The sequence below is a fragment of the Electrona antarctica genome (assembly GCF_951216825.1).
Source record: "Electrona antarctica genome assembly, chromosome: 4".
NCBI classification, from domain to species: Eukaryota; Metazoa; Chordata; class Actinopteri; order Myctophiformes; family Myctophidae; genus Electrona; species Electrona antarctica.
The window spans coordinates 15,199,077-15,211,788 of NC_136809.1; positions in this window are offsets into that span (position 1 = coordinate 15,199,077).

Here is a 12,712-nt window from a genome sequence, read left to right on the forward strand (position 1 = left end):
GGATAATATTGTTTGTTTGGGGGTATTAAGCATAGGAAATACAACCAAAGCATTCATTTCGACAATGAGATCACTGTCTATTACATTAGGTGGCAAAACAATAGCTGGCATTACTGTAAAGTAAAAGTTATGAGCTTGCTTGAGCCATTCACTTGCAGATATAGCCTTTGTCGAGCCTCATGCAATTATTGAATGGCCAAAATAAGCCGCCAGGTTTAACCACTTAAACCCCAGCAGCCTCATTGTGCATGGGGGAAGCTTTCGCAGAAAATAACAGATCGTCAAGCTTGTGAGCTTGACGATCTGCTATTTTCAGCGAAAGCTTTCCCCACAATAACAGAAAAGACACTAGCATAGAACTAGTGGTCTAAGTGGTTAAACGCCATCAATATGGGACCTACGTTGGGAAAGTACAGGAAAGTACCTGCGTTGATAAAGTAGGCTAATCTACAGCAGGCTTGGCTGGCTTTCAATTTTAAAGTGAATTCCAAACGTATTCTAGGGAAGACCACATGCGCGGTCATCATGGCTGGGTCTGTCACCATGCCAACCAAGGGTCATAGTGCATTCTTCCTCCCTGTGCAGGGATGCCATGAGAACACACACACACACACACACACACACACACACACACACACACACACACACACACACACACACACACACACACACACACACACACACACACACACACACACACACTGAACTTAAGAGGAGACCAGGTTTAGTTGTGCTTGCTGTACAATTTACAATTTAGGCATTTAGCAGACGCTCTTAATCCAGAGCGATTTACATTAAGCAAGAACAAAAAAGCATGGGAATACATCACATAAAAAAGCATTTAATTAATTATGCATTAATTTATTTATGCTGTCATGCCCCTATCTGTTCTGCAATGGAAGACGTATGGCAGTGGCAGGATATTTTGATTGATTGAATAGGCTACCAGTTTTAGTTTGCAAATAATACAGTGGTACGATCATACAATGATCGATCATACAATGATCGTACCTCTGTATTATTTGCAAACTAAAAGGATAACACAAAACACTTAAGGGCTTCTTTCCAACATTGTGGTCTGGACCTGTGTATTCAATTCATCAAGATGTGTGTGAATGAGCGTGCTCTTTAGTGTGTGCAAGTGTAGGAGAGTGGCTCACAACCTCAGCCTCATGGCCTAAAAGTCTAATATCTCCCCCAAGTTGCGGGAATAGAGGGTATGCGCGTGACATCATCATCAAACCAGGAAGTTACTGAGTGCCAAAAAACTACTTTCTGGCCCTGACAGCCCATACATCCAAACAGAAAAGTCCAATATGATTGCATTAAACTACGTTAAACGATGTTAAACTCACTTTGCTACTCGATTTGCCACTTGATTTGCCATTCACTTTATGCATGTGCATACCCTCTATCCCTTTGGCTTAGTTGTTAAGATGTTGACTTTCCACGAAGGAGACCCAAGTACACGTACTGTGTGCTACTGTACATGTGTTTATGAGAGGGGGCAACCAAGTATAAATCAGGCTTTGTTCAGACACTAAGTGAGCTATACATCTATCTCTGGGGCGACTGTGGCTCAAGAGGTAGAGCAGGTCGTCCAATGATCCATGGGTCGGCGGTTCGAATCCCGGCTCCTCCTGTCTACATGTCGAAGTGTCCTTGGGCAAGACACTGAACCCCAAATTGCTCCCGATGTGCTGGTTGGTACCTTGCATGGCTTCCGCAGCAATCGGTGTATGAATGTGTGTGTGAATGGGTGAATGTAATGCACAATCTATGTAAAGCGCCTTGGATAAAGGCGCTATATAAATGCACCATCTACCATCTACCATCTATCTCGTTTGTATGTTTCACTTGGTTGAAAGAAAGTTTGACCCCAGACTCACCACATTCAATTTGGCCTAATTTGTTCATCAAGAACCTGTTTAACCCACGACCAGACAGCTAATATGGAAGTGTCTGTTGGCACAGTCACATTTAATGAGAAGAGTAATGGTCTGTCGTCTGGCTTTGGCTGTATGTCTCTTTGGCTGTTGCATTTCCTTTGAAGTACTTCTGAAGCTATCTCCGCTCCTCTCCTTATTCTCTCCTCTCCTCACCCTCTCCTCTCAAAACCTTTGTGGTTGTGTGTTCACTTCCCTTCCAAGTTCCTGATGTAATTAATAAGGCCAATTTACGCTGTCCTCCCTCTACACTCTACAGTCTCCGCCAACCGGGTTCAAACACTGGTCACCGGCTCAACACACGTTTTGCTGTCAAATAAAGCCTGAATAAATAAATCCTCAAAGGAGTGCAAAACATACTCTCTCCCCATGCCTTCGGCCTGGTGGAGACAATTAGGGCAGTGGATGGGTGTCAGGATGCCTCAAGCAAGTTTAGACCGCACCAATCCACACAGGAATTCCAGCAGGTACAATGCAATATGTGCCCCTTGATAGTTAAGCAGTTACTGTAAGATGTACAGACAGACAATATATACAGTATAGACAAATATGTATATAAAATAGAAGACTGCCTGCCAGGCCTGTCCATCTGTAAAACTGATCGGGGAACGTAATTTCTGCTTCTGAAACAACTTGTACCATTTCTTGGTCCAGGGTCAAATTCATCCTGTGTTTACTCCAGTACTTTTACTAATTCCGTCTCATAACAATGTCTTAAAAACATTGGGCATGTCATCATAGGGCAGGTGAAAAAGTAGCAGATCTAAAAGCTGCAAGACTTGTAGTTGGGCATTGTTTTTAATATCCGTTGTATGAGGAAATATATAGGGCTTACGTGATTAATGAATTGCATTTTTATAGCGCTTTTCCAAGTGCTCAAAGCGCTTTACAATGGTTCATTCATTCATACATTGGGAGGTGAAGCGACGAACAGTCGACGCCAGCGTCCTCACTTCCCACATTCACACACCAATGGTGGCAACTTGGCAAGCTCACACTGACCAACTCATTGGAGGCAATGTAGGGTTCAGTGTCTTGTCCAAGGACACTTCGACATGTGGACAGGAGGATCCGGGATTCGAACCGCCGACCCAGGGATCATTGGACGACCTGCTCTACCTCCTGAGCCACAGCCGCCCAATTTAAACATGAATGTGTCTGTTTAAATAGTGACCACGACACTTGGGAACCAGCAGACATTGTGGTCAGTGCATGGACAAAGTAGCACTATACCATTTCAATCCCTGGATCTGAGTAGGATCCAGGATCTGAAATAAGATTCGATAGATGCACTCTGGGCACGTAATAATTGGTGGCAGTTGCAAACAATCATTTCTAATTTTATATCATTCCCCTGTCTTTATTTGGAATGAGGTATTAATGCTATATTGGTAAATGATTGTACCATGTCTTATACGTTTTTCTGTGTCCGGATAAACATGGCTGACCCTGGCATTGTTGTGGCTCTTGTGAATCAACTCGCAGCCTCTTTCTCAAAGAAATCCTTTAAAAAAAAACTACGAACAGGGGAACCCTTCACAAGCCGGACTCAAAAGGAGGCGTGAGGGAGGAAAGAGAGAAGCAGTGGGGAGGGAGGGAGAAAAGCAGAGGAGAGGCAGTGTTAGAATCATGAGTGTATTGTTGTGTGTTTTCCCCCAAGTCAACTGCGGAGGAAGTGGAATGCAGCTAAATATACAAACAGTACAATGAGCCAGCGAGCATGAAGCAGCTGTGAGCCTGTGACTATATGAAACATTGCTGTCAACAGGAGAATGAAACACGGAAGCCATCGAGAGAAAAGCCTTGATGATGATGATGATGATGACACGTGACATGAGAGCAGAAGGTTTAGGGAAAATTACACTTGATTCCGTTTGGTTTCTGGAAAAGAAACCACTGCTCGGTTCCTCCAGTGCAACAGGTGCAAGGGGACGGGGGTAAAAAAGCACAGTGGGGAAGATTTACCGTGAGATGGGTCATGCTGTTTCCACAGGAGCAGACATCGTTATGATACCCGCCGCAGTACAATGTGATACCGGTATGCGTGTGTGCGTGTCTCCGGTTCCGCTTGTCCATGCAGGTCATATGGGAAATTGACCTCTCAGACAGGGGAATAACAGGAAGGAACGGCATGGAGACATTTTCCTTATTACTTACTGACTGAGGCACCAGCGGATGCACTACTCATGACTTTATATGGGGGTCTGCTGCATGACTTGAATACTAACTGCCTCATGACAGCATGGCTGGATGACATGATCGTTTTCGCCTACACTGTCATTATCATCATTAGCATTGATGATTACCATCATCATCATATTCTCATCATCATTATCATCATCATCCTCATGATCATTTCTGTGGCCATAACCCATTTTCACCATCACCATCATCATCATCATCAGCCTTTCTCCTCCTCCCTCTGCCCTTCCTCTTTCTTTTACCTTCCACTCCGGTTCCTACTCTTCATCCCTCCTCTCAGCACACTGATCAAACATCATGTAGGAGCGTATAGAACAGGAAGAGAGTAGGACAGGATGACAGCAACAATAGACCCCCTATCGACCAACCGCCCTCTGATGTTCTGTGTTCTGTTGTTGCAGAGAGATGGAGTGAGAAGGTTCGAACGACTGAGGAGTTAAAGGAGATAATAGCTTTGTCTCTCTCCTCTTACTCCCTGGATTTCTCCTCCATGTCCAGTCCCTCCTCCTCTGCAATCTCCTCTTTCTGACTCTCTTCCTCCGACCGCCTGAAATAAACTTCCAATGCACCTTAGACTGGCACCCTCCCTAGATGTTTTTAAAACTCAGCTTAAGACCCATTTTTTTACTCTAGCATTTGGCTGAATCCTCTGATTTTAATTATTTGTCGACTCACTGTTTTACCTATTTCATTATCTTTTTTTTTTGCATTTTTTATATTGTGTGGTGTTTTTGGCATTTCTTTTTTTGTACTTTGATTGTGCCTTGATTGTTATGTTGTTTGATATTTTTATACTTTGTTTGTATTGTAAAGCACTTTGCGCTGCACTTGTGTCATGAAAGGTGCTCTATAAATAAAGTTTATTATTATTATTATTATCTTTCTGCCTCTCCTCTTTATCGCTGTCTCCTTCAACAAGCCCGATGAAATCTCTTTCCTGGTTTAGTGCACAAACAGAACATAACAGGATTAGTCATCAACAACTACATAGAAGTTAGAACACCCTCACTGTACTCACGGTACCTTCTGATCCACATGCGGAAAGACTAGTAGTTTCGCATTCCACCCGTATTCCAGCCCTAATATCATGTGCGTGTGCATGTGTTATTTTTGCTATAGCAAATCTATATACTTTCAATCATTGACAAATCGTATTGTTATGTGGTTAACATCCTTTTTTATATACTGTATGAAATTGTTAAATTCTGACATTATCAACAGTATACATTTCCCAAAAAGGAAATGTATGTATTTAATTCTGTCTGACCAGAATCAGTCCATAAAACATAACCCCACCGACCATAAAAATGAATGAGCATGCCTGTGCTATCAGTAGCAGCAGAGCCATGGATTCCCTCCCATCCACCCCAGCAAAATTGAACCCTGGATCAAAGCATCTATGAATTCCTCTGTCTTCCTCCCTCGCTGCTTTTCTCCCTGCCCCTTATCGTAGCCCAAACAAAAGTGCTATCTGTAAAACAATGCAGCACTGCCCCGCCGTCCACGCCAACCCGCCCACTAGCCAAACTGCTCTCAGTGGGATCATTGAGTTTTAATAGACACTCGCTTTGTTCATTACTGATGTTTCCACTGTGCTGATCTAATGGGCTAATGCAGGCTCACGGCTGCGACCACCTCCCACCAGCAGAAGTGCCAGGCTTTCCGTGTTCAAATATTTGCTCTGTGTGTCCCATAAATATGATGTTCTAATTCAGGAGACCGTGACACTTCCTTGACTGTAGAAACAGAAACAGAGTTTTCAGGTGCTCGTATTTCTGAAATAATTTCTATGGTTCCCCTTTCTGCTTCCATCCTACCTATATTAAAATTGGCTAATGGTGTGAAATGAAATGAAATGAAATGATTACTATATTTACCCAGGGTATCTGGGCTAAGCTCAAGAACTTGTTTCCAGCCAGGCCCTGCTCATAGAACATTTCATCGTAGTGGTTCAATGCCTTGTTCAAGGGCACTTCAGCGGTGGTAATTTTAACGTGTCGGACCGCTGATTCGAACTGGCGACCTTCCGGTATCAAGACCGCTCCGCAATCCGTTCGGCCACCGCTGCCACTAATGAGGGTTGCATAGCGGCCCGAACGTCTAGTATAAAAGGCTTCAGCTTTATTACAAGCCAAGGTAATGCATGTTATGAGAAATTGTGTGACACACATTTTATTGCAAACTTGTATGAAATGTACTGTAATGTAATACAGAAAGAGGAAACAAAATGCAACAGAAGCTGTGCTTACATAACCTGACTCCGCCAGATGGGGCAGCAGAGAGTACACTGGGTTCCCCCCTCCTGCTCCCATCTGGGAACTCTCAGGCAGACTAGACTAGATGCTCCGGCCACCAAACGGCCTGGCCAATCAGCGGCAGCTGGAGGCGGGATCAAGGCAGCACTGTGTATGCCTTGATCCCGCCTCTAGCTGCCGCTGATTGGCCAGGCCGTTTGGTGGCCGGATCATCTAGTCTGCCTGAGAGTTCCCAGATGGGAGCAGGAGGGGGGAACCCAGTGAACTCTGCTGCCCCATCTGGCGGAGTCAGGTTAGTGCTTACATTGACCAGTTAAATCTAGGGTACTTCACCACTGAAAACCTACCGTGTTCTACATCAAATAGTGAAAAAAGCCAATGCCAATCTACAAGCTCACAATTTGTTGCTTGCTGTCTCCAGTCTTATAGTATGCTACATGGAGTTTAAGTGGTTATGGAGAGTGGTTGTATGGGATTACTTCTTTATATTGATCAGGTGTAAATGTGTGAAACTACAGTATGTGAATGGGAAGTATAGGAGTTCCCAGCAAAACCCTCCCAGGATAAATTATAGTAAAGCATGAAGTCTGACTCAAGGTCAGTCCATGCTTTGTGCAACAAGTGTCAAACAACATTTGGCTGATTAACCCTGATTTGTATGGTGTATTTATATAGCACCTTTCTCCAAAGCACATGTGCATGAGAGGAACCCATATAAGGCACCAACCTGCAGTTATAAGTGTTCAGTGTGTCTTGGCCTGGAGGAGCCTGAGATGGAAGAAGCCCACTCCACCTCCTGCCACTCCACGAGTCCAACCACTGCCACAGTGACGATCTAACTTTTCAGTATTCATACTTTCTGCCACTTCTGGGACATCACAAAATGTAAGTGGTTGTAGTCTTGTGCATCTCCATGGTAATGGAGCTTACTTCATCTTCAAAAACAATCAGAGTGGGCAACATTTTATGACGGCATCTGCGACCTTTAATTTTTCCAGAAGTCCGCTACACCCTCTGCGAAGGTCCTCTGCGTGGTTTCCTCAATTATAAAGCACTTTGGGTTAAATGTTTTTAAATTTGGTATATAAATAAAGATGAGTGGTGCAAACCACTCCAACAACTGGCTTTGTACCCGTGTAGCCGTGTTTGTTCGTACCAAAAAAATGAGCATGGTTGCTATGGTTAGCAACCAAAAAAACGAGCATGGTTGCTATGGTTAGTATGTGACGTCACTGACATCACAGTAACTATAACAATAAATGTGTAGTTGCACCACTCAGTTCACACGGGTGTGATTTTTTACATATATTTTGTTGTGTGATTTCGTTGTCATTTAAAACTTGTCGCTCAAACCATACATTGACCTACAGTATAAGGGACACAGCAGGCTGCCTCTTCTGCTGGTCTGACAAGACAGTTATGCTGATAGGATGCATTTACATAGCGGCTCTGTCACTGCTCTGTTGAGAAGAGACAGACAAACAACAGCATCATTCATTCTATAAGACAATGTGAGTCTCTTCTGGAAAAGGATGCACCACAGCAGTGACGGACGGGTGGAGCCTATCTCTGGGTTTGCTTTGACAGACAGTTCCTTTCTCCTTTGACATGATGAGTCCAGTACTTGTGCAGTACTTTGACATGATGAGTCCAGTACTTGTGCAGTACTTTGACATGATGAGTCCAGTACTTGTGCATGTTTAACTGGCTGCTGGTTTATGAGGTTGAGGTGCAGGGCCACAGGTGTTAATGAGGGGTCTGGGGACGGATGGGAGAGGGAGAAGGGAGTCTCACTGGCAAGTAGCAACAACAGCTGTCGACCTATCTCTATACTGCTGGAAGAGAGTGTATATTTACAGTACATATCTCTCTCTCTCTCTCTCTCTCTCTCTCTCTCTCTCTCTAGTTTGTCCTCGGACGAGCCCTCTAGTGGCGTTTCCAGTCATCTCGATCTTCCCACCAGCTAGCTTGCCAACTTTCCGCCACTGCTGCATCTTTCTGTAACACGTCCAGGTAGGACACATTTGGCCACGTTTGGCCAGTTAAGACTCATACGTGGCCGGTTAAGACACATGCGTGGCCGGTTAAGAGTAAAGACACATGCGTGGCCGGTTAAGACACATGCTGTGGCCGGTTAAGACACATGCTGTGGCCGGTTAAGACACATGCTGTGGCCGGTTAAGACACATGCGTGTCCGGTTAAGACACATGCGTGGCCGGTTAAGACACATGCGTGGCCGGTTAAGACACATGCGTGGCCGGTTAAGACACATGCGTGTCCGGTTAAGACACATGCGTGTCCGGTTAAGACACATGCGTGTCCGGTTAAGACACATGCGTGGCCGGTTAAGACACATGCGTGGCCGGTTAAGACACATGCATGGCCGGTTAAGACACATGCTGTGGCCGGTTAAGACACATGCTGTGGCCGGTTAAGACACATGCGTGGCCGGTTAAGACTCATACGTGGCCGGTTAAGACACATGCATGGCCGGTTAAGACACATGCTGTGGCCGGTTAAGACACATGCGTGGCCGGTTAAGACACATGCGTGGCCGGTTAAGACACATGCGTGGCCGGTTAAGACACATGCGTGTCCGGTTAAGACACATGCGTGGCCGGTTAAGACACATGCGTGGCCGGTTAAGACACATGCGTGGCCGGTTAAGACACATGCGTGGCCGGTTAAGACACATGCTGTGGCCGGTTAAGACACATGCGTGGCCGGTTAAGACACATGCGTGGCCGGTTAAGACACATGCTGTGGCCGGTTAAGACACATGCGTGGCCGGTTAAGACACATGCGTGGCCGGTTAAGACACATGCTGTGGCCGGTTAAGACACATGCGTGGCCGGTTAAGACACATGCTGTGGCCGGTTAAGACACATGCTGTGGCTGGTTAAGACACATGCTGTGGCCGGTTAAGACACATGCGTGTCCGGTTAAGACACATGCTGTGGCCGGTTAAGACACATGCTGTGGCCGGTTAAGACACATGCGTGTCCGGTTAAGACACATGCGTGGCCGGTTAAGACACATGCGTGTCCGGTTAAGACACATGCGTGTCCGGTTAAGACACATGCGTGGCCGGTTAAGACACATGCGTGGCCGGTTAAGACACATGCGTGTCCGGTTAAGACACATGCGTGGCCGGTTAAGACACATGCGTGGCCGGTTAAGACACATGCGTGGCCGGTTAAGACACATGTGTGGCCGGTTAAGACACATGCGTGGCCGGTTAAGACACATGCGTGGCCGGTTAAGACACATGCGTGGCCGGTTAAGACACATGCGTGGCCGGTTAAGACACATGCGTGGCCGGTTAAGACACATGCGTGGCCGGTTAAGACTCACCCATGGCTTCTGCGTGAGGTCAGGGTTAGGTTACGGTTTGACGTATAGGACGTCGAACAAGTGTCGGACTGTTGGTACGTCGGAAAAACAAAGCTATGCACCCCCTCATAATCGATGCTGGTGCGCTGGCTGGCTCCCACAGCACCTATTTGCTGGCTGGGAACTCCCGGTGTCTGTAGTGACCAACCAGTCTAATTATCTTCATGTATCTTCTGTTGTGTTAATGTGCTCATTCTGGCTGATGTTTAGGACTGCATGTAGCCTACTGTAACATTCTGGTAGCACCCATCTAGGGACTTTTGCAGGGCATGTTTCAGGGCTTCAACTTTGAAGTCAAAATTTCATGTAATATTACAATAAAACAGAGAGGAAGAGTGAGGGGGGGTTTGCGGTGCAGAGAAAAATGTACTATGAAAATAATACATCTGGGTCTGTTTGATAAAGATGCAATGTGGTGGTGTCTGCATTCCTTTTTTTTGCGTGCAGGTGACTTTGATCACAGGTAGAGTTAATTTAACACTGATGATTTCAGTGTGTGTGTGTGTGTGTGTGTGTGTGTGTGTGTGTGTGTGTGTGTGCGTGTGCGTGCGTGCGTGCGTGCATGCGTGCGTGCGTGCGTGCGTGCGTGCGTGCGTGTGTGCGTGCGTGCGTGCAATACGACATAATATCTATACAAACTGTTGCGCGCACACGTGTGCACTTTGATCTGAAGGGTGGCTTCTATCGGTGGGAATTCCCCCCCTCCACACACCCCATCAAATTAACCCCACTTCGCTCTGCAAAGAAAACATGAAAGTGTCTCACTTTCCGGTTCTTCCACCTTCCAAGTGCCGATCAAGGTTCAAACGGGTCTCCAGGGTCTTTGGAAGCCAGCCTCGCAGCCTCCCCCCCTCACACTCCTCTCTTCCAGCCATACTTGAATCATTCCCCTTGTTGCGCTCCCCCTGTGATCTACTCCCGGCCGGCTGGGCCACCAAGCGTGTTCTATATGGTCTTCTGCTATAAGGCCTCTATGTCACGACATCAAAAAATAAAGGGCCGACAACATAGCCTATATACAAAAAACACTTTCATGTTGACTCTGTATGGTGCTAGACAAGTGCACTCTTCAAAAGCGGGATGTGCAGTTCTCCCTCGGGGGACATTACTCTGGGATTTGTAGTTCTCCCTGGGGGGGCATTACTCTGCGTTGACCCAGCAGAGGCATGCTCAGAGTGAGCGCACGGCTGAGCAGCTGGAGGTTAACCACTTGAATCCTGCCTGTTCTCTGACTGCCATTATAGGTCAACCATTCTCAAGCTGTGGGCCGAGGCCCACTGGTGGGCCATGAGGATATCGCAAGGGGGTCGTAGTAATTAGCGAAACACTAAATTAAAATGTGTATTTACAACTTTGCTACACATAGAGGAGTTTTCATTTTGATACCATTAGTTCCATGCATTGATCCAAGCCGGAAGACAAATAATCACCGTAATTAGATGAACATTCAGCTGAAATATCAATGAAACTAATAATGCTTGTAGATTGGCGATATTTCTGGCGAACAGAACAGATTGGCTGCTGTAGAGGGAGAAAAGGAGTTGGCCAAGGTAAAGGAAGGTCCACAAAGTATATATTTTATGCTTCATCATGGAAAGGTGGCGAGTGGCGACAGCGGTAGGAGCCGCGGATGGAACCGGGGACCAGATAGCCACTCAGTATTCCCTATATGTGTAGTGTACTGTAGTGCATTAGTTCTCAAACCTTTTCATGTCAAGAACCCCCAAATTGACATATGATATATCAGTCTGCGGACCCCCATTTGTACAACTCTAGCAGTGATTTTCATTTCAAGAACCCCCAGTTTCACATGCATTAAGCTATACGGATGCCCATTTTAACGGCATTTCTATCTCTGGGACCTTGAATTTATATTGTAAAATGAATGTTAATTTAACTCTGAGAGTGTACAAATGGAACCAAAGGGTCCATATATCCACTAGGGTCCATTTCGTTCCATTTGTTACAGTCCCATATAGTTCCTAATTACAGTATAATTTTGCTGGGGACCCCCTGGAACTCCCTCAAGGACCCCTGGGGGTCCCCGGACCCCACTTTGAGAACCACTGCTGTACAGTGTGTACCCTCCTCTCTATATCGTTAAAGTCAGAGAGGGTGTGTGTGTGGGTCTGGGTGTGTGTGGATCCTTATCCCAAAATAAGTGAGAGTGAGAGAGCTGAGGTGTGGTTAAGGTTAAGACCAACCTTGTCCACAAATTAGCGTTGGTGAAGTCTTGACGAGGTTTTTCCGCTGTTAACATAAATGATGGCCTTGAGACGGGAAAGCACCTCCAGTACCTCTTCCCCCCTGTCCTCCAGGAGCAAGTTAGACCGTTCGGTATTAGTTCTATAGGTCCTATCCTCAGCCCATAAGGGCCACACCATCAACAAGATCGATGCTTTTAACAGATTTATTGCAAAAGAAACTAAATTAATGTGTGCCAGACTTGATTGCTGTAGTTATTTTGTTTGCCGAATGCATCATGTGGAACCTTCCTACACAGTTCACTGTAACAAATCCCTTCTGAGAGAACAGAATAGAGGGTATGCGCGTGACATCATCATCATACCCGGAAGTTATGCTGGAACGCCTATTACTGAGTGGCAAAAATACTACTTTCTGGCCTTCACAGCCCTTATATCCAAACAGAAAAGTCCTATCTGATTGTATTAAACAATCTTAAACGATGCTAAACTCACTTTGCCACTCACTTTGCCACTAGATTTTGCCATTGACTTTATGCACATGCATACCCTCTATAATTTAGATAAGTATACGGTGGAAGGGATCTGTGCGCACGGTGAGATGTAAGAGGATGGAGAGGGTCAGGTGTGTATTTTTAGGAATGTGGAAGTAGTGTGATTAAGGTGATCCCGCTGCTTAAATCCAGCTCGATAGCTTCAATTTACGAAGTC